The 23,496-nt window shown below is 46.3% G+C and overlaps 1 long non-coding RNA gene across 1 annotated transcript in view; it reads left to right on the top strand.

The window, feature by feature from the left end:
* LOC310744513 overlaps positions 1-23,496 on the top strand; it is a 294,405-nt gene that overhangs the window by 224,497 nt on the left and 46,412 nt on the right. Inside the window, exon 2 of the long non-coding RNA XR_014539589.1 lies at positions 15,978-16,046. This is a non-coding gene — a long non-coding RNA (uncharacterized lncRNA). The remainder of the gene's footprint in view (positions 1-15,977; positions 16,047-23,496) is intronic.

The following is a 23,496-nucleotide window of genomic DNA, read 5'->3' as shown; positions in this document are numbered from 1 at the left end:
CCCAATAATATGTGTGTGCACACGATGGCGAGGAAAGCTGTGCTCCTGGCGGTTTAAATAGCGGGAGATGGCAAGGAAAATGCATTTTCTGGTTTATTGACATTCTTTTGGGGAGAGTTTGATTTCTCTACGGATTCTGAAGTGGCTTCCCAGTTACAGATACGAAGTATTCCCAGTACGGGGGGGGGGGGGACAAAACCTGAGGCACAACTTTTTGGATGTGTAAAATCACCACGCATGCAGCAAGTTAGCGAGTGGCGGAGGGTATGTTTTGTGGCAACTGGTGTCCATTTCCGTAATGTTGCTTGCCGCCCCAAACTCCAAGCGGTGCAAGATTGCAGGCACTTACCCAGGGTTTGGAATGAGGGACAGCAGAGACTGTGGTGTCTGTATGATATATATATGTATCATACATGCAGCTATGTCTGTATGGTTTATTTACACATATACACCACCTGAGCCTACAATTGAAGGGTTCACAGCATTCATACCTTAAGAGGGTATTGGATTCAGATATCAGGCCTTGCTCTCCCTCGCAGGCTTCAGCCTGCTTCTTCCTCCAGTTTCGAGTTTACATGCACACACAACTTAGCTCTGGCCTTTGTCTCGTCTAACTAACTACCAATGAGTTGAAGGAAGGGAGCCCACCCATTTGGTATCCAGCACAGAGCCACTTCCTTTGTTACCTTCATGACCCATATTTAGAGGACTGCGACCACACCAGGAAGTTAGCCTGGCTATTCCGGGAATTTGAATCCTAGCTTGGATTTTAATGCTTGCTCTATCCAGGAATTAGAAGGGTCTAAGAACACAGACTAACCCACCACCCTTAATCAAAAATCTCACACTACTACTACTACTACTACTACTACTACTACTACTACTATAATAAATTTTATTTATACCCCACCCTCCCCGCCAGAGCCGGGCTCAGGGCGGCTAACACCAATAAATTAAAATCACAGTAAAAACATAATAGGGGAAAAAGAGAGGGAGGAAAATTTAAAATACAGGTTAAAATGCAATTTAAAATGCAGCCTCATTTTAAAATAGCTGATCAATCAAGACCATAAGGGGAGGGAAACATAAGGGTCAGACCGAGTCCAAACCAAAGGCCAGGAAGAACAGCTCTGTCTTGCGGGCCCTGCGGAAAGATGTCAAGTCCCGCAGGGCCCTAGTCTCTTGTGACAGAGTGTTCCACCAAGTTGGGGCCAGTGCTGAAAAGGCCCTGGCCCTAGTTGAAACCAATCTAACCTCCTTGAGGCTCGGGACCACCAAAGTGGTGGTAATATGAAGGTCCACCTGTAGGGTTGCCATATTCCCAAAAGCGAAAATCTGGACAAATGTTGGCAAGGGGGCAAAGTTGTTGAACTTTTTGGAGGGAACATCTCCCCCTTTTTTCTTAAAAAAATTGTCCTAGCTGCCGATTCATCAAAAGTCCCACTGGATGCCATTCTGACAGTGTCTGGGGAAACCCGGATGTATGGCAACCTGTAAGACCTGGAACTATCTAATTTTGTCCTAGAATTCTGCAAATCGACATCAAAACACATAAAAGTTGGGATCTGGGGATTATCTGCAAAGAATGCAGTCTGGTTTTCTTTTGTTTTCTCTCTCAATGCAAAGTAACAGCAGCTCAGCTTGGCTCACGTGAAGAAGGTCTCTCATTCTCTCCCCCACAACCTTTGAAATGGCACTGGGGGAGACTGACAGAGGCAGAAAGCAATTATCGGGGTTGAAATCTTGCCAGGCTAACCGGCAGAGACACCTCTCCTCTTCTTCAAGAGCTGCAGGCATGGAATAATTACAACGGGGCACGATCTCCCATTTTGATATCTGTATCCCAGCCACCGACGTCTTGCCCCGGCTCCATCACCTGTCAGCCGGCCTCCCGCCATGCAAACGACAGGCCAGGTAACGGTCTCAGAAAAACATCTCCCCGCAGGAGTTATGTTGCACCACCTTTGCCTGTGGAAATCAGAACAGGGGTCTTGGCAGGTGCTGGTCTGGGCTGTTGGATACTTGCCAGGTCTCTGCAAGGCTGGAGGAGATTAGCTAGTACCTCATTGCTTCCTTCTATGGTTTTCCCAGTAGTGATGTATGGAAGTGAGAGCTGGACCATAAAGAAGGCTGATCGCCGAAGAATTGATGCTTTTGAATTATGGTGCTGGAGGAGACTCTTGAGAGTCCCATGGACTGCAAGAAGATCAAACCTATCCATTCTGAAGGAAATCAGCCCTGAGTGCTCACTGGAAGGACAGATCCTGAAGCTGAGGCTCCAAGACTTTGGCCACCTCATGAGAAGAGAAGACTCCCTGGAAAAGACCCTGATGCTGGGAAAGATGGAGGGCACAAGGAGAAGGGGACGGCAGAGGACGAGATGGTTGGATAGTGTTCTCGAAGCTACCAGCATGAGTTTGACCAAACTGCAGGAGGCAGTGGAAGACAGGAGTGCCTGGCGTGCTCTGGTCCATGGGGTCACGAAGAGTCGGACACGACTAAATGACTAAACAACATTGCTTCCTTGCATGGAAACGTCTCCTTGGTGGATCCAGAGCTTGGCTCCATGTTCTTCTCAGTCTTGCAGTAGACGCTGGTCCATTAGGATGAATGGGGCACTGCCCCACCAAGCTCAGCTTTGCCCTCACTTAACCCCACCCCACATTGATATACCGCTTGATTGTAATAAACCCTCAAAGCAGTTTGCAAAAAGCCATGCAGTTTTAAGGTGGATTTTTAAAAACCGATTTGGTTCATTTTCACAAGGTTTGTACAACCAGTCCAGCAAAGCGGAGGAGGATATGATAGCCAGCCTTTTTTTTCTCAACAGGGAGGAGGATGGACACAACTAGAATAAGTTGACTCACCTGTTTTCGCCTCTCTGCTGTGTTACATTATTGCAGTCAAACCAACAATTCATGTCTTGCTAGAGAGGAACATGAAGGCGCTGAGGCTCACAGAGTTTTGCTGTTAAATTTTGCTAGAGAGAACACTGTCAGATCACTTCCCTTGTCTGCCTTGTCAGGAAGCTGTAACTCTACATACTTCCTGCCTGGGCAGCCTCCTCTTTCTTCATCATGTCTCCAAGCTGATCACATATGCACATCTGACCTCTGCAGCTCAGATACCACTTTGAACTTTTGTAACTTAGATAGTAGTTATAAACCTGCCTTCATTTTACTGCTGTAGCTTTGCTTCAAGACCTAGATTATGTAAAAACAAAAAAAATTTTTTTCCTTCCAGTAGCACCTTAAAGACCAACTAAGTTAGTTCTTGGTATGAGCTTTCGTGTGCATGCACACTTCTTCAGATGCCATTACCATTCAGATAGATTATGTAAGTAAATACTACTTTTACTTCTTCACAAAACAATGTTTGTGAGAGATGGTTACTTTTAAGGGGGAGAAAAGGGGTAGGACCAGGAAAAACTAGTCTGCCTTAAAGCATCCTAGACTGTTGTTTCTAGAATGTTAAACCAATCAATCTTGTATTTGCTTCCATGTTTAAAGGATGGTACTCTGCTGATCTCACTCACATGAGGAAGGAAGGATAATAGCAAAATAATATATCCTCTCCTGGTGCCCAGATCTATTCCTACACCCTATTCCACCCAATTAGCAAACCCAAAGGATGATGTGCATTACTCCACATCTGGTAAGCCAGCCCCACTCTGCTGAGCCGGGCCCTGGATTTCTGCCCTTGAGTCTTCCCCGGTATGATGGCCTGGGATTCGGTCTCGGATGCTGACCTGAGGGATCCCAGCCTGCACAGGATTCCCCGCCTCCAGAACCAGCTGAGCCGGGGCTGGGGCATGAGCCTGAAGGATCCTCACCTGTGCTGGGTCCTCAGGTGCAGGCATCAGCTGAGTCTGCTCTGGCTCCTGAGGTGATGAAGGACCCATTACCTGCAGGTGCTCCACTCTCAGCCCTGTCAGAGGAAGCTGAGGTTGCCTCTGGGTCCGGTAACCCTCCAGCCTCTTCTGAGCTGCAGAGGCTCAGGGCAGAGAGGTGGAAGGAACTAAGTTCCCGCAGGAGGAGTGCTTGCCTCCAGGCCAGGAGAGGTAAGTCACCAGAGGATGGGAGCTGCCCTATGCCTTGGGGCAGATAAAAGCCGGCCAGCCCCAGTCCCAAATTGCGGGAGCAACATTGTTGGTTTCTAGTTCCTGCCTGAGCTCCTGTCCTGCCCTGGCTCCCTGCTTGCTTGCCTGTTTCTGACTTCACCCAACTTCCTGCTCTGCACCCAGCTTCAGCTACTACGGACTGCCTCCACATTGCACCTTTGACCACAGACCAGACTTGGACCTCGCCTCTTGGGTAACCCATGGGACCAGCACACCCTGGTAGTGCTGCTGTGAAATGTTGGAGGGTTTGTTTCCTGTGCTCCCCTTCTTTTTTACGACTTTTAGTTTTTGGTTTTAACAGTCTCTCACCGCTGCTCGTAGTTCAGCCCTTGGGGCATGTGAGCTATGGAAATATGCAATTAATACTGCAGCAATCATAATTGCTAATTATTAAATCAATGCAACCTTTGCTCCTCCCCTCCTTTATTATTTTTTGTGTGTGGCCTAGTTCTGTGTTGTAACGTGATCTTAAATAATGGGGGAAGAGTGATTGGTGGCTAAGCAATGTTCCTAGACAGGGGGAGAGCTTAGTGAGCTGTGGATAACAAAGGAAAGGCTCTCTCCATATTTCAGAAATAATCATAAACATTTATTATAATACAGTGGTACCTCGGGTTAAGGACTTAATTCGTTCTGGAGGTCTGTTCTTAACCTGAAACTGTTCTTAACCTGAAGCACCACTTTAGCTAATGGGGCCTCCCGCTGCCGCCGCACCGCCGGAGCACGATTTCTGTTCTCATCCTGAAGCAAAGTTCTTAACCCGAGGTACTATTTCTGGGTTAGCAGAGTCTGTAACCTGAAGCGTATGTAACCCAAGGTACCAATGTACTACATTTTATCAGTGTGAAGTGGAGGCAAGGAAGACCAATGGTCCATGTAAGGTCAAGAAAGGGCACTCCAGCTCCCTCCAGCTCCCAACCTGGTCTTTGGTCAGGGCTAGAGATAGACAAGACTGTCTGTGTCCATTTCTGTCATGTTCTTATTTTCCTCGTGTTAAAATCTGTTCCCTACATCTCCACCTCAGATTGTGAAATCATTTTTTTTTTAACTTCTCATGGAAAATCAACAGCATTTACGTGTGACTTTCTCCTAATAAACACATATCTGTATGCAATTTTGCCCAGTACAAGTTTGCAACCAAGTTTCCCATACAGAATGCATGTCTGCATATTATTTCCATGACTATATTGTGGTTATGCACACTTTGCCCTAGTATATTTCTTGGTTGCAAAATTCAGAGAAGTGCAGATATCAAAGGATAACTGGGTCTTGGTCCGCTTATTGTTTCAGGAATTATGAACTGGCTTGATTTGCCTGAACCAAACTTCCCCCCCATTCCTAGTTAAGAGATGGTTTTGAGACTGAAGTAGTGTTGACTGGATCATAGAATCACAGAACTATAGAATTGGAAGGGGCCGAAAGGGTAAACTAGTACTATAACACTCTGCAACTAAAAAATCCCCACCCCTTGTCTGAGGGGTAATTTTGTGGGGGTGTTGGCAAGGGTGTGTGTGTTGAAGTTCCTAAAAATGGTGTATAATTTTAATTTTACTGGTTTGTTTTTTTTAAGTTACAGTGGTACCTCGGGTTACAGACGCTTCAGATTACATACGCTTCAGGTTACAGACTCCACTAACCCAGAACTAGTGCTTCAGGTTAAGAACTTTGCTTCAGGATAAGAACAGAAATTGGGCTCTGGCGGCGCGGCGGCAGCAGGAGGCCCCATTAGCTAAAGTGGTGCTTCAGGTTAAGAAGAGTTTCAGGTTAAGAACGGACCTCCGGAACGAATTAAGTACTTAACCCGAGGTACCACTGTACTGTGAAAAATGTGTGAACACATCATGAAAGCTTGTATTTTTTCCACTGCGAAGATGGGGTGCACTAGCTTTTGGGACGGAGTCACAGGTCTTTGGATAGAATTTCATAGTGTTTCCTTATGTTAATGAAGCTGCTCAGACTACTCAGAGTCACGAGCTGTTTTGCAAGCAGCCCCAGATCCCTGTGGGCATTGCCCAAGATTCAAGTAAAGCTGGAAACAGAGGGGGACAGAGTTTATTTTGGTTTTTAGCTGAAAAGGCTGGTTTTCAAGAAAGATATCTTTCTTGAAATCAACATCTTTATCAACGACTTGGATGATGGACTCAAGGGCATCCTGATCAAATTTGCAGATGACACCAAACTGGGAGGGGTGGCTAACACCCCAGAGGACAGGATCACACTTCAAAACGACCTTGACAGATTAGAGAACTGGGCCAAAACAAACAAGATGAATTTTAACAGGGAGAAATGTAAAGTATTGCACTTGGGCAAAAAAAATGAGAGGCACAAATACAAGATGGGTGACACCTGGCTTGAGAGCAGTACATGTGAAAAGGATCTAGGAGTCTTGGTTGACCACAAACTTGGCATGAGCCAACAGTGTGACGCGGCAGCTAAAAAAGCCAATGCAATTCTGGGCTGCATCAATAGGAGTATAGCATCTAGATCAAGGGAAGTAATAGTGCCACTGTATTCTGCTCTGGTCAGACCTCACCTGGAGTACTGTGTCCAGTTCTGGGCACCACAGTTCAAGAAGGACACTGACAAACTGGAACGTGTCCAGAGGAGGGCAACCAAAATGGTCAAAGGCCTGGAAACGATGCCTTATGAGGAACGGCTAAGGGAGCTGGGCATGTTTAGCCTGGAGAAGAGGAGGTTAAGGGGTGATATGATAGCCATGTTCAAATATATAAAAGGATGTCACATAGAGGAGGGAGAAAGGTTGTTTTCTGCTGCTCCAGAGAAGTGGACACGGAGCAATGGATCCAAACTACAAGAAAGAAGATTCCACCTAAACATTAGGAAGAACTTCCTGACAGTAAGAGCTGTTCGACAGTGGAATTTGCTGCCAAGGAGTGTGGTGGAGTCTCCTTCTTTGGAGGTCTTTAAGCAGAGGCTTGACAACCATATGTCAGGAGTGCTCTGATGGTGTTTCCTGCTTGGCAGGGGGTTGGACTTGATGGCCCTTGTGGTCTCTTCCAACTCTATGATTCTATGATTCTATGATTCTATGATATGTTGCGGAGCCTTATACTGTGATCAGTATACGTAAGAAGGGAAATATATAACTGAGACAATGCATTATTTATTGTTTTTGTAACACTTAAATCAAGTTTCTGCAAGTGAAGCTTTGAAACTTAATTCTTGTGGTGGAGATTTATTTTTTTCCAAACAAGAGACCAGATCAGAGAGAACTTCTGATGCCAATATTAATAACTCGCAAGTGTGTGTGGGAGTTTGGCAAGGGGTAAGAGCCGGTGTGGTTGTGAGGGTACAGCCCCTAGTTTATATCCACACATGCAAATAGCTGAATAGTAATATGTCAGAGATATGAAATCTGTGGCCCTCCAGATGTTGTGGACCAGGCAACATGGCTAGGAAGAAGAAGAAGAGTTTGGATTTGATATCCCACTTTATCACTACCCTAAGGAGTCTCAAAGTGGCTAACATTCTCCTTTCCCTTCCTGCCCCACAACAAACACTCTGTGAGGTGAGTGAGGCTGAGAGACTTCAGAGAAGTGACTAGCCCAAGGTCACCCAGCAGCTGCATGTGGAGGAGCGGAGACACAAACCCGGTTCACCAGATTACGAGTCCACTTCTCTTAACCACTACACTACACTGGCTCTCAGGAGTCAGAGATGATGGAAGCTGGAGTCTAGCAACATCTGAAGGGTGACATTGGCCTAGGTGCTTAATTATGGAGTTATCACCTGGATCAATTTAAAGATAAAATAAAGGGCATGAGGAAATGTAGTTGGTAAGTACTAAAGAGCAAAGTGTGTCAGCCTGTTCCATCTGCCTTTCCGTTTGATTCTCACAAAGGAGATGCGTAGATGAAAAGCCACAAGGCTCTCTCTCCTCTTTAGCAGAGGTGAAAGAAGCGTCCATTTTCCCTGCAAAGGCAACGTGAAAGCAAAATCAAGAGGGCGTATGATAAGATATGAAAGACGTAGATGTGAGCTGGGCAGCTGGCTTTGAATGGTGGCCCCAGGTGGCAGAAGGCACATCTATCATGCGCCGAGCAATTAGGAGCAAGGTTTGTAGTAACTACTTTCTCTTGCTTACTGCTCTGATAAAAGGTGGTCCTGGCAGAACACAATGATAAAGGGCGAAATGACCATCATGAGCTGATGGATGCCAACTGGTGCTAAAATACTGCCAGTGCACTACAGAACCCCTAGGCTCTAGGTCAGAGCATGGTCCCTTTAATAGATCAGCTTGCCAGCCAAGAGGGTGATCTTGAGGTGGTCTTTGTTAGGATTCTTGCTCCGTGTTTGCAGTCATGGGATTGTTGTCTATCACATGACGGTGTTTGTTTTCATTCCACCGTGTGGGAAGTGACAGAGACAGGATGTTTGGGTATTACTGTGTTCCGTGAAGTGGGACTACAGTGGTACCTCAGGTTACATACGCTTCAGGTTACAGACTCCACTAACCCAGAAATAGTGCTTCAGGTTAAGAACTTTGCTTCAGGATAAGAACAGAAATCGTGCTCCGGCAGCGCGGCGGCAGCAGGAGGCCCCATTAGCTAAAGTGGTGCTTCAGGTTAAGAACAGTTTCAGATTAAGAACGGACCTCCGGAACGAATTAAGTACTTAACCCGAGGTACCACTGTATTGTCCTTTATTCTTTTCCTCTTTGCTGTCTGATGAGAAAGAGGAAGGAGCTAAGGCAGAATGCTCTGAGTGTATTATATGTAAATTGAAATATACTTGGAGTCGAGAGTGGATTTCATGCTCTTTATTCAGCTCATAGTGGTGAGGAGGAATGGATGTTCCCCCAGAATGTCTGCCTCATATACATTATTTACACAATGGGCCCCACGTGATTGGCTAATTCCGGGATTCTCCTGTAGGCCAATCAGGTTGCGGATTCCCCTCCACCTGGAGCTGGATTGGGTGGCTCCTGTGGACCAATCAGACTGCTGCATTCTGCACTGATTTGGCAATGGTCCTCCTCCAGATTTTCAGACAGGAGATGCCAGGAATTGAAACTGGGAGTTTTTTTTCGTGCAAATCAGATGCTTTACCACTGAGCTGTGGCCTTTGCCCCCTCCATGAGGCTACGAGAGCCAGTTGCCAGAAGGAGTGGAGAAGAAGACCTTGGGCAAAGGTCCCCGAAACACTCCTCCGTACGGATGCTGCCCATGGAACAAAAGCGCCGGCAGGGCCTGGAATTTGCTAGGAACTGACGACGGCCTTGGAGAGCGGCAGATGGTCTAGGAAACTAGACCGTTAATCCAGCCAAATTATGGCAACAGATGTTTCAAGATGTTTGCATTCAGATTCAAACTGTTCGCCCACTTGGATGTACCACTTTCCTTATTAATTAATAAAAGACACACAGGCGCACAAAATCTGACACCCGCAGTTGCCTGCCAAAACTTCCACGGCTGGGTGTTGATGTGGTTTCTTTTTTTAATAAGCAGACGCTGAAATTTTAAGGGCCCTTTCCTTCCCATTCTGGCTCCTTGGTGCTTTTCTTTTTTTATCCCTTCGGATGGATGAGCCTGAACGTTAGAGCAAAGAAAAGTGTGTGTGCGCGAGACAGAAACGGCAACAAAGACCGCAGCCGTGCGCCGGCTCGACGCATTATCACAGGCTACAAAATAGTTAAAAGGAATTGCGGGGGTGGGGGTCGGCTTGAACCCTGGCGCCGCTCCGTGCGCCTGGGTAACAGCGGGATGCACCTCAGGAAAGATTGCTGGACTGTAATGATGTGCCCTTGCCATATGGAAATGCCCACTAGCCCAGCCGCAATGTCCTCTCCGGTGCGCAGAAGGGAGATGTGGCTTCAGTGGGAAGAGGGAGCGTTATTGATGCCTTTGCCTCGGGGATGGAAGCAGATAATGGATGGTGGGACATAGGCTGTGCTTTGTCATCAAACGAGGGGCCTGAATGATGGGGCACGCCGGAATATTATCAGTCATCCCTTGATCAAGATGTAATACCATCAAAGTCCTTTTTCTCCTCTCCCTCCGCACTAGCGAGTGCTTCGCTGTGCGGCAGCAGCTGCAGCAGCTGTAGACTGGACTGTATTAAGGTGCCGTCATTGGCAGGTTTTTCTTTAAGAAAAACCAGCAGCAATTCAGGCACCCAGAATGCACACCGGATCTCCATTGTCCGCACTAGAAAACTGTTCTGGCTTGTGGTGTGATGGGGGTAGCTCTGTATGCAATCTGGTCCAATCCTCTGCCCACATCAGGAAATGCACAGAGCTGCTCTAGATTCAGATTCAAGCCCTATCCCTTTAAAGCATTATTATCTCTCTCTAAGCGGCCATGGCTTCCCCCAAAGCATTCTGGGAGCTGTAGTTTGTTAAGGGTACGAAGAGTGGTCACAATTCCCATAGTGGTTTATCAATCAATCCCTCTTCCTGGGAGGAGGTTGTGGGCCTTGCCAGAGTTCTGGGGCCCTGGAAATCTGCCCAACATTCTTAGGTGCCAACACCCACTTTGCCTTCATGTTTAAAACAATGTGAATTTGCGCCACTGCAACCATGTGTGCAACTCACGCTGATCACATAGAAGGTTGGTAAAGATAAAGGGACCCCTGACCATTAGGTCCAGTCGTGGCCAACTCTGGGGTTGCGGCCCTCATCTCGCTTTATTGGCCGAGGGAGCCGGCGTTCAGCTTCTGGGTCATGTGGCCAGCATGACTAAGCCGCTTCTGGCGAACCAGAGCAGCGCACGGAAACGCCATTTACCTTCCCGTCGGAGAGGTACCTATTTATCTACTTGCACTTTGATGTGCTTTCGAACTGCTAGGTTGGCAGGAGCTGGGACTGAGCAACAGGAGCTCACCCCATCACGGGGATTCGAACTGCCAACCTTCTGATCGGCAAGTCCTAGGCTCTGTGGTTTAACCCACAGCGCCACCCATGTCCCATGGAAGGTTGACTTCAATGCAAATAGTGAGTGAATTGCATGCAGCAGGAACCTGTGTGCATGAAATGGCTTTGCATATGGAATGACTGTTGGATTTGGGGCACAGGGATACTATGGAGTTCTTTTCTGGGTGGTGAGAGAAGAGAGAGAGAGAGAGAGAGTGAGAGAGAGAGAGAGAGAGAGTTGAATGCTTTCATTATGTGTTTCTAATTGTTAGTTGCCTTGAGCCTCTGTGGATAAGAGAGGTTATTTATTCTTAATTAAAGATGAGCACCCCAATTCAGCTAAGGAGATATGTACATATAAGCAGGGTTCGGCACACATGTTAATTGCTGCATCAGAAAGTCCCATCCACATTCTAGTGCAGGGCTAGAGCTGTATTGGGGGTGTGTGTGAAATGTTGAGTCAGGCGGTACATACAGTTCAGACCATCTTCCAGTCTGGTTATGACCCCCCCCTCCCAAGACAGTTAGAGGCCCTAAGCACTGTTAAGATTACAGTGCCCCCATATGTAATCCAAAATAAAGACAATGCTAAACCCTAAAATAAAATTTTAAAACCAAACAAAGCATAGATTTATTGCAGCAGATGATGGAACCTGATTTCCTTGCATTATTTTGTTCTTCGTTAGTAGGATGGCCCCAATTTAGGTGGGGATAAGTAATAAAAAGAGAACAGAAAAATGGAGGAAGGGTGTAGAGTGTAAGGCGATGTAACAAAGTTCCGACTCCCCCTGATGACTATTTCAATGCTTAAAAAAACCCCAAAGCTAACATTAAAAAAAAATAAATCTCAATTTTTCTATGCACCTGTTTCCTGGTGCCCTAACATGTGCTTAGTCTGCCTGTTTGTTAATCCAGCACTGACCTCACTACTAACTATAAAGTGTCCTGTGATCCTTTTGTTGTGCTGTACTGCCTAGGCAGACGGCAACGATGCTGTAATATTGGGGAAACTTTGCAGAATAAAGTGCAGGATAAAGTGCAGGATAAACCCATCACAAATGCACCGTTATTGCACCAATGGCAAGTTGGCTTAAACCCGGGTAAGTTTCTGTTGAAGCTTTTATGTTTTAATTGGATGTCACTGGCTGTTCCTGATAGTTGTTTTAGGGAAATTCCATGTAAGCTGCAATACTGCATTTGTGGGGTGGCTGCAAAAGAGACCCTCCCCTATTATTTACTGAATGGTCTCCTTTATAAGCAATGGAATGGTGATTATCTCTTTGCACTCCCACCACATATGTTGAAAGGTTCCTGTCCTGTTGTTGCATCTCCAACAGACATCACTACAGTTTTTATAAATTTTTGCCAGTCTGACCTGGGCTGACCAACTACATTCTTTTTGCAGCACCCCTGTGGGGCTCAGGAGTCCAGTTATGTCACCCCTTGCCTGCAGAGCTGGCAGCCTCAAACATTTTTCGAACACCCTCCCTTGTGGAGTGTGCCTTCACCCTCCTCTCCTCTCTCCTCTCCTTGGGAGTCCTCTGGGCAGCCCCAGAGCCACCATTTGTCTGGGGAGCTTGTAGCCAGGGCTGCTGGAACAAACAGCTGTGCAAGCCTTTCGGAGGCAGAGACATGAGAGGGCATCAGAAGAGGGAAGGAAAGAGGGACAGAGGCCAGTGTTGCCTGCGGCACCCCTGACCATCATTCAAGGCACCCCAGGGTGCCACGGCACCCTGGTTGAAAACCAGTGATGCATCTCACTGAGTATTACTTATTGGCCGATTCATCCAAACAGCTGGAGTAGCTTTTGCTAGTCTGGGTAGCAAAGTGGGTCCTTTTGTTTTTGTGCTGACATCTGTGTGGCACAAGTTCCTTGAAACGGAAGTGTTTTGATTTGTTTTCAGTGACAAATGGATGTGTGCGGGCATTTGTCATTTCCCCCAAATTGCAATTTTGGTATGACTTACGACCTAAGGGAAAAAGAAATAAATAAACAAGCTTGCTATGCTAATTACTAATGAAGATCAGAGGAACAGGAAGAAAGAAAAGAGAGAAAAAGAGAGAAGGGGGGGTAAAGAGGCAGGCTTGTGGTGAGCACATCTTGCTTCTACGTCATCAAGACAAAGTGGATGTGTGAAGAAAATGGACTGATTTGTTACTATAGCACTATAAATCTTGCATGGGTGTTTGGGAATTACAGGGTTAACTTGTTAAACCTGGCCTGCTCAGGGGTCAAACCTGAAGGTGGTAGAGTCACTGAGGGTGGTGTGGTTGGCATGGAGTAAATGCCAGCTGATGAAGAAAGACCATCTAGCTTTTTGGAATTTGTGGACTGGCCACCATGTAGCCATTTGGGTATACATATTGGGGAATCAGATGAAAGGATGAGAAGATCAAGGTGTGATGGCAGGTTACAAAGGAAACACTCGCCAGGCTGGAAGGGATGTAAGAAGTGGCAAGTCTTTAACTAGGGAGTATGTCTAGGGGACATACAGGGACACAGGTGGCGCTGTGGTCTAAACCACAGCGTCTAGGGCTTGCCAATCAGAAGGTTGGTGGTTCGAATCCCCACAACGGGGTGAGCTCCCGTTGCTCGGTCCCAGCTCCTGCCAACCTAGCAGTTTGAAAACACATCAAAGTGCAAGTAGATAAACAGGTAACACTCTGGCGGGAAGGTAAATGGCGTTTCCGTGCGCTGCTCTGGTTCACCAGAAGCGGCTTAGTCATGCTGGCCACATGACCTGGAAGCTGTCTGCGGACAAATGCTGGCTCCCTCGGCCTATAGAGCGAGATGAGCGCGCAACCTCAGAGTCGTCCGCGACTGGACCTAACAGTCAGGGGTACCTTTACCTTTACCTTTATGTCTATATCAGAGTGATTCAAGAGCTGCATGTGGCTGAACTATGACCCTTCATGTGCAAGAACCAGCACATGAACTTGGGATAACTTTAGGTATTTTCACAGCAATGGCTTCTGCAAGCACACCTAAAATCTCCTGAGCCACTAGTATCGTCTTTGTTGATTATCTAACAGACAATTGTGTTTGACAGAACACCACACAGGCCTTTAACACCAACATAAAATACGAATAGAAATCCAGATTCATGCTTATACAGAAAATTCAGTAAGGGTCTCTCTTTACAGCCCTATGGATACTCAGGAATTTTGTGTGTTCTGGGTGGTTTGACTGGTCAACTCTTTAATAAAATGTTCTTTATCCATGGAATTCTTTTGATTTTGCAGTGCTCACACAGATCTTCCTCTGCCCGTGAAAACTGACCCATTCATTTCAATGGACGTTGTGCCCTGGTAGGGTTCCGCCTTGGGTTTAACAGAGATGCCTGTGTCCCGACTTCATTTCTGATTAAAGATACATTTGCGTTCCCAGAAATCATGTGACAAATACAGAGACGTATTTCCTCCTGCTCAGAACAGCTCTGCACTCATCCGAACGGATGCTCTGTGCAGGAAATATCCCTCCATGGAAGTTAATGGAGATACCTGCATGTGCACGAGAGGTCCACAGTGTTAAGATGTGCTTACACCACGTGCCGAACCGCAACTGCAGCTGATCTGTTCCAAAATTGCCGCTTCCAGACCAAGTTGTTTAGATTTGCTTCTTCCCCTTAATAAGTTGCAATGGCGTTTCCTCTTTTCTCTCGGCTGGGGTGCAATCAGCAGATGTGTCAAATGACTTGCGTGTGCTGCAGTACATCATCTCTTCTGAAGTATGCACATTGAAGGTATCAATAGTAAGATTTACTCGCTCGCGTGGCCCCAAGAGATATATCCCAGGGCTTAGTTAAAGATCATTGCCTCTATTCATCATCTCGTCACCGATTCCGGCATCTCTCTAGACGATTCTATCGGGAGCAAGCACTCTGGTACCAAGGAGAGAGGATGGGGGAAGAATCAGGGAGGCAGGACTCTGGAGTTGCCCTCTGAAGTTTGGCTGTTGATTTCTGGACTTCACTTCCTGTGGGAATGCTTAAAAATGCACTTGAGTGTAGAGAGGGGTGACTATTCTTTTTCTATACCCCACCCCCATCTTAAGTGCACTTCTCCACATTTCTACATCAATTTATGGTGTTTTTCTTTCAGAATTTTGATGCTCACCTCTCCTTTTTTTTGAAATTTTTGATTAACAATTTCAGCATAGCAAATTATCAAAACAAATCATCTTCCTCATTCCCCCCATTTTCCCCTCCCCCTCCCCAACATACCCTCCCTCCACCTCCCCCCTACGACTTCCCTCAGCTCCTCTCTCTGATTTCTCATCCAATGTTAACTTCTGCATATTATAAAACTGTATACATCCTTATATTATCTATCTTCTATGTTGTCCCTCGATAAATTTGGGTATGTCTATTCAAAACCTGCCAGGGAGTCCAATTCATTTTGTTGTATAATTTGTAAAAGGTTCCCATTCTTCTTTGAAATCACAGTTGTCCTTGTCTCGTAGTTTGCATGTCAATTTTGCCAGTTCTCCATAGTTCATCAATTTCTCTTGCCACTGTTCTTTTGTCGGGGTTTCCTCATTTTTCCATCCTTGTGCAATCAAGACTCTTGCCGATGCTTACCTCTCCTAACACACACATTTTTACATGCAATGTGCACCTCTTTGCAAACCGATTCCCCCTAACGCGATGCAATTTTGCATGTTATTTTCGCCAATGTGTTCATTTACACACACACACTTTGCCCTAGTGCAGTCAAACCGCGGTTGTCTAGCGTAAACCGTTCCGGAAGCCCGTTCGGCTTCTGAAATGTCTGACAACCAAGACGCGGCTTCTGATTGGTTGCAGGAGCTTGCTGCACTCAAGCAGAAGCTGTGTTGGACGTTTGGCTTCCAAAAAACATTTAAAAAGCGGAGCATTTGCTTCCGGGGTTTTGTAATTTGGGAGCTTAAACGGCCTCGGTCCTGTACACCTGAAGGAGCATCTCCATCCCTATCGTTCAGCCCGGACACTGAGGTCCAGTGCCGAGGGCCTTCTGGCGGTTCCCTCACTACGAGAAGCCAAGTTACAGGGAACCAGGCAGAGGGCCTTCTTGGTAGTGGCACCCGCCCTGTGGAACGCCCTCCCACCAGATGTGAAGGAAATAAGCAGCTATCCTATCTTTAAAAGACACCTGAAGGCGGCCCTGTTCAGGGAAGTTTTTAATATTTAATGCTGTACTGTTTTTAATACTTGATTAGGAGCCGCCCAGAGTGGCTGGGGAAAGTCAGCCAGATGGGCGGGGTATAAATAATAAATTATTATTATTATTATTATTATTATTATTATTATTATTATTCCAAAATGGAGATGTTTGGGAGCCGAGGATTCTTTGTACACAGTACTAGGCTGGAGAGCAGCACTGCAAAATTCAGAGAATCACAGAAGCATAGAGCTGGAAGAGGCCTGAGGATCCTCTAGTCCAACCCACTGCAATGCAGGAATATTCAGACATCACACATGGGGATTGAACCTGCAACCTTGGCGCTATCAGTGTGGATTGCCAAGAGTGGCTGCATTTCAATTCACATATTGTTTCAAAAAAATGCAAATTTCAGTGAGTTTGCCCTTAAACGAAAAGTGAATAAACTTTCTCCTCCAGCCCTGTGTTTTATCTCCACTCTCAGAGGCATTATTCCTCTGAATGACAAGTGTCCTGGGAATGACAAGTGTGTTGAGAGTGCTGTTGCCTCTCAGGTCCTGCTTGCAAGTTTCCCATTAGGGCAGCTAGTTGGCCAGCCTCTCCTGCCATGCCTTTTGAGAACCATTGCAATATGAGAAGCAAAAGGCAGCCACCCTTCAGGGTGGGGCTGTGGTCTAAACCACTGAGCCTCTTGGGCTTGCCGATGGGAAGGTCGGCGGTTTGAATGCCCCCAACAGGGCGAGCTCTTGTTGCTCTGTCCCAGCTCCTGCCAACCTAGCAGTTCGAAAGCACATCAAAGTGCAAGTAGATAAATAGGTACCACTCCGGCGGGAAGGTAAACAGCGTTTCCGTGCGCTCTGGTTTCTGTCACAGTGTTCCATTGTGCTAGAAGCAGTTTAGTCCTGCTGGCCATATGACCCGGAAAGCTGTCTGTGGACAAACACCAGCTCCCTCAGCCTGAAAGCCACATGAGCGCCACAACCCCATAGTCGCCTTTGACTGAACTTAACCATCCAGGGGTCCTTTACCTTTACCTTTTACCTGGTTGGCCACTGTGAGAACAGATGGACCTTTGGCCTAATCCAGCAGGCCTAATCCTCTTATGTTGTCAGAGGAGCCCTTCCTTGCTTTCCTGCCCTGGCTTACTCAGCTGTAATTGCAGTAGAAAACCAGGATTGCCAAGAGATATTTCTCTACCGATAAGACAGTGGTTTACATTAATGCCGTGGGTTATGTTACTTTCCGTTAGACCAAAAACTTTTCATCTCTAACCTTTGGAGGTCACCCTCAGGGAAGAATGTGTCATATTTAGCTTTTATTGAGAGCTCAGCTTTCATGAATGTTTTATTGCCGGGGGTGGGGTGGGGGTAAATATCACTTTCTCTTAACTTATTTACATCCGCCCAGCATATCACAGAGGGCTTGTCAGCGTGAAATATTAAACCTTCTCTTGGAGAATCTATGCTTTTGTTAAAAGTGATGCAGCCTTGTGCTTTTTGTTTATTTATTTATTTCTGGTCTTGTGTACCCTCCCAACATTTCTCTGATGAAAATAGGGACATCCTATTCCATCATCATCATTATCACCATCGTAATTTTATTACAGTGGTGCCTCGCAAGACGAAATTAATTCGTTCCGCAAGTTTTTTCTTCTTGCGAGTTTTTCGTCTTGCGAAGCACGGTTTCCCATAGGAATGCATTGAAAATCAATTAATGCGTTCCTATGGAGACCGCTTGCCAGGCTGGCGGTGCGGAGAAGGGCTTTTCTCCCCACCGCAAGCCTTCAGGACAGGTACGGGAACAGAGGGGAAGGCGCGCAGTGCTTCTCCTCTGTTCCCGGGGCTTGCGGTGGGAGGAGGGTTTTTCCTCCCCACCGCCAACATTCAGAACAGCACTCTGAATGTTGGCGGTGGGAAGGAAAACCCTCCTCCCACCGCAAGTCTTCAGGACAGCCATCCAAAGGCTGGCGCGGGGAGAAGGTCTCTCCGCCCCACCTCCAGCCTTCGGAGGAGCCTTCCGAAGGCTGGCGGTGGGAGGAGGTCTCTCCGCCCCACCGCCAGCCTTCGGAGGAGCCTTCCGAAGGCTGGCGGCGGGAAGAGGTCTCTCCGCCCCACCGCCAGCCTTCGGAGGAGGTCCGAGGACAGTGGGGAAGACGCGCTGCGCTTCCCCGCTGTCCTGGAGATTTCCCTATGGGCTTTCGTCTTGCGAAGGAAGCCCATAGGGAAATTCGTTTTGCGAAGCGCCTCCAAAACGGAAAACCCTTTCGTCTAGCGGGTTTTTCGTCTTGCGAGGCGTTCGTCTTGCGGGGCACCACTGTATTTATACCCCACCCATCTGACTGGGCTGCCCCAGCCACTCTGGGAAGCTTCCAACATACACCTGTGTGCAAATTAATTGAAACAAAGCATGTTTTCTATCTTACTTGTAATCTTGTACTCAAAACAAACACGAAGTCAGTTGATCATTATGGCGTTGGAAGCCTGCAGCCAATGGAATGAATGATGCACTTGCCACAATATACTGAGGTTCTACGAAACAGAGTTATTCCAGAGCTGGAAAAGAGGTATCCGGACGGTACTGGGATATTGCAGCAGGACCTAGCCCCCTGTCACACATCGAAAGTGGTGAAGAAATTCATGACAGAGCAGCAAACACAGGTACTTGATTGGCCAGGGAATTACCCAGACGTAAATCCCATTGTGAATTTGTGGGATATATGCAAAAGTCACCTCCGTGCTGTAGACTGTACGACTATGGAGAAGCTCATTCAGGCGCTGATTCAAGTGTGGTTCAGGGATCTGAAAATCAGCAGTGACTGTTTGAAACTAGTAGACTCCATGCCAAACCGTGTTCAAATGCTGCTTCAAAATAGCAGAGGTCATATCCATTACTAATGTACGTATATGTGAGTTTTTGTACATGTATATGTGAGTTTTGTACAATAAACTACATTGTTTCAATTAATTTGCACAAGGGTGTATATAACAACATAATAAAACATTAAACACCAAAAACCTTCCCTAAACAGGGGAAGGTTGAATAGTTACTTATCGCCTTGGCTCGGGGGTTGCATAACTCCATACCCTCCAAGATTTCTCCAATGAAAATAGGGATGCCCTATGGAAAAGCAGGACATTCCAGGATCAGTCAGAATCTGGGATCACTTCTGTAAATCCAGGACTTTCTCTGGATAATAGGGAAACTTGGGGGGGGGTATGGTCTCATACCTCCAGAAATCAAATGATTTCTCAGTTTTCTCCAGTCTCCAATTCAGTTCTCCACTTGTGTGCAGCTATTTGTGTATGTGTGTCTTTAAAAAATCCTCATGAAAATTCTCCAGCATTTCATTGTGAATGTCTCCTAACACACACACTTTTTAGTTTGCAGTTTTGTCTCAAGTGCACATTTTTACAGACAATTCCCCCCCACACTTAATGCATTTTTGTAGGTTGCTTTCGTTAATCCTTTGCAAAGTAGATTCTGTGAGGCTGCCTGTTTTGTGTTGCACAAGAGATCAGCCTAACAGAGCAGCAGCCCGATGTAGCACTTCAAATGATTTTCACTAATATATGCATTTTAAGGCACACTTTTCTCTAATATATGCGGTTGCTTGGCTGGAAAACTGCATCCAAAATCCTGAGAATCTGAAGGGTGACCGCCTTTTGCTTCTCATATTGCAATGGTTCTCAAAGGGCATGGCAGGAGCGGCTGGCAAGTGTGGCAGGAAGATTCCAAGACAATCAAAGAAACATGGGACTCAGCTACATTAGTAAAAAACACCCCAGTGCTTTGAATGTGTTATAAACATGCAACTCCAGATGGTGCTGGAGAGAGAGAAAAAATTATTTGAGATTTTACATAGTGTTTTTTTCTTTTGTTATAATCAGTGATTTTTTCTGGCGGTATGCAGGGGTACACATACCGCTAAACATTTTTGTACTTTTGTCCATTTACTGTTTTTATTTTCCCCGATTTGAACTATAAAATGGTGATTTTCTTGAGTCAAAATGAGAGTACCCCTAAACATTTTTTTTAGGAAAAAAAGAGCACTGGTTATAATGATTTAATTTCTGACTTATTTATAGTGTTTTCCTTCCTGTGTGTAGATCCACCCATAGAAACATTGCAGTGTAGCATAGCACAGCATAGCATCAAAATAATTTATATAGATATACAACCAGAAATAGTATCCATGCCTCTCTTCAAGAGCATTGGCTATTCTTCTCTACAGTTTTCCACGACATGTTGTTGTGAAGAGGGATTTTTAATTCTGACAAATATGCAAGATCAGCATTGAGAAAGGATTCTTCAGGTTGATGAGGAGATGAGAGTTTGTTTGTCTCAAATTAGACCTGATATAAATGAGATTACCCAGCAAAAGCAAGCTCACAAACCCAGTCATATATCCACCGGCCTAGATTAATGAGCAGCCTGTGTTTTCTTTAGCCCAGTAACCAGGCCTCAGGCTGGCAGTGCAACTGGATCCATATATACTGTGCATGTAAAAATGTGTTTGAGGAGCAAACCTCTCCCAAAGAATCCTGGGACCTGTAGTTTGCTAAGGGTGCTGGGAACGGTACCTCTGTGTGAGGTGAACTACAATTCCCAGAATTATTCAGAGGAAGCCATGTGTCTAATTTTTGCCTTAAATTTATGGTACGCCCACAGCATGCGTTGCCGCAGAGTCTCAGCTGAGTGCAGGAACGCAAGCCAAATGCATCGCTATTCTTTTTTCCAGCTCAGTTTCACTGCCCCATCTCTCTACCAATTTCCTCCATCTCAGAGCTAGGTCCGTATCAAAGCATTTTGCTTTGCTTGGTGTAACAAGAGCACCTCTCATCCACTTTCTTGTTTCGGGAGGTATCAGAAGCCCGGCACGTTTGCCGGGTGCCCAAGTCCCTCTGTATTATTGATTTAGAAACCTTTTGTGTTTTTCCATTTAAAGTAAAAATTGATCTCTCCTCTTGGCCCTTGATCCTGGTGGAGATTAAGGTCAAGGTTTATTCTCTGCGCTTGTGACACAGAAGCGATCCCTCTAGACACCAGGAGGGGAAAGAAAGAATCATAATGGAATTGAGCACATCCACGCCAATCCACTGACAGACCTGCCGGGAGCAGGGAGGACGTCGGGGATGTTGTGTCCCAGGCCTTGCATATCAAGACCTTCCACACCAAGGTCACCAAGTGAGCTGATGTTTCTGTGTCTTTTGAATGCCTCTTCCTCTTTTTGGTTCCAGAAAGATGCCGGGTTCCTTCATTGCAAACACAGGAAGCTGCCTTTTATTAAGTCGGGCCTTTATTCCATCTGCCTCAGTACTATCTACACCAGGGGTCAGCAAACTTTTTCAGCAGGGGGCCGGTCCACTGTCCCTCAGACCTTGTCGGGGGCCGGACTATATTTTTTGGGAGGGAATGAATGAATTCCTATGTCCCGCAAATAACCCAGAAATGCATTTTAAATAAAAGCACACATTCTACTCATGTAAAAACACTAGGCAGACCCCACAAATAACCCAGAGATGCATTTTAAATAAAAGGGCACATTCTACTCATGTAAAAACACACTGATCCCCGGACTGTCCGTGGGCCAGATTTAGAAGGCGATTGGACAGAATCCAGCCCCCAGGCCTTAGTTTGCCTACCCATGATCTACACTGATTGGCAGTAGCTCTCTGGAGTTTCAAACAGGACTTTCTCCCAGCCCTACCTGGAGGTGCCAGGGATTGGACCCATTGAGATTACAGTGGTACCTTGATTCAGGCAGGTAGCCGTGCTGGTCTGACGCAGTCGAAATAAATTAAAAAATTGTCCAGTAGCACCTTAGAGACCGACTAAGTTTGTTCTTGGTATGAGCTTTCGTGTGCATGCACACTTCTTCAGATACACTGAAACAGAAGCCACCAGGTCCTTATATATAGTGGGAGGGTGGGGTGGAGTTTTTCTCAGAAGGGGTAGTAGGAGATGGGTGATTGAGTGAATCACCCATCTCCTACTACCCTTCTGAGAAAAACAAATTAACCGAAAAAGCCTCAAAAACAAAAATGCAAAAATAAACAGCAAAAGAGAGCCAGTGTGGTGTAGTGGTTAAGAGCGGTAGTCTCGTAATCTGGGGAACCGGGTTTGCGTCTCCGCTCCTCCACATGCAGCTCCTTGGGCCAGTCACACTTCTTTGAAGTCTCTCAGCCCCACTCACCTCACGGAGTGTTTGTTGTGGGGGAGGAAGGGAAAGGAGAATGTTAGCCACTTTGAGACTCCTTAAAGGGAGTGAAAGGCGGGATATCAAATCCAAACTCTTCTTATTCTTCAAAAACAAAAGCTCCAAACTTAATCCGTTCTGGAAGTTCGTTTGACTTCCGAAATATTCAAAAACCAAGGCGCAGCTTCTGATTGGTGCAGGCACCCTGGAAACAGTAGCCGACAGCCGCATCAGACGTTCGGCTTCTGAAAAACGTTCAAAAACCGGAACATTTACTTCTGGGTTTTCGGCATTTGAGAACCAAGGCATTTGAGTACCAAGGTACCACAGTATTAAGGTAGCCCGTCTAAGAGAAGGGAAACTCTGGCCCTAAATCTCTGCTGCCTTCTTTGAGAGAAGAAAAAGCAAAGGATTAAACCTTGCACAAATCCAGAGTGGAGTCCCTAAGGCGGTTGGATGATGCCTTGTACGTCTCCTTCCAGCAACTCCTACATTGCCTCCATGTCGAGACAAATGAGCGCCAACCAGAACAACAATTCCTCCTTTCTGAGTGAGAGCAGTAAACATTCCCATCGCTCTCTGAACCAGGTTGCGTGTAGCCAAACCTGGTTGGCTGTGTTGTGCCACTACATTCGCTACATCAGGGGTCAGCAAACATTTTCAACAGGGGGCTGGTCCACTGTCCCTCAGACCCTACGAGGGGCCAGACTACATTTTGAAAAAACAACAACAACACACAAATTTCTATGCCCCACAAATAACCCAGAGGTGCATTTTAAATAAAAACACACATTCTACTCATGTAAAAACACACTGATTCCCAGACCATCCACGGACTGGAATTAGAAGGCAATTGGGCCGGATCCAGCCTCCTGGCCTTAGTTTGCCTACCCATGCGCTACACGATCCCTGATCGACTTGGCTCTGTTCCTAGGAAGAAGTCTTGGTTTCAAAGGCGTTGAAGGAACTTCCATGCAGTGAGCCATAAAAAAGGCAGAAGGGATCAATGAGAATTTAGGGGACATTTTGCCCCCTCACAGGTTCTATTTTCACACTGAAAATGTTTACGGGTGAGCATTCAGTGTCTGCCACTAAAGTAAAAGGTAAAGGGACCCCTGACCGTTAGGTCCAGTTGTGACCGACTCTGGGGTTGCAGCGCTCATCTCACTT

This window comes from Podarcis filfolensis (assembly GCF_964270895.1).
Source record: "Podarcis filfolensis genome assembly, chromosome: 11".
Classification (NCBI taxonomy): domain Eukaryota; kingdom Metazoa; phylum Chordata; class Lepidosauria; order Squamata; family Lacertidae; genus Podarcis; species Podarcis filfolensis.
The sequence above is the reverse complement of the archived record's forward strand: the minus strand, read 5'-3'. Positions and strand labels throughout refer to the sequence as shown.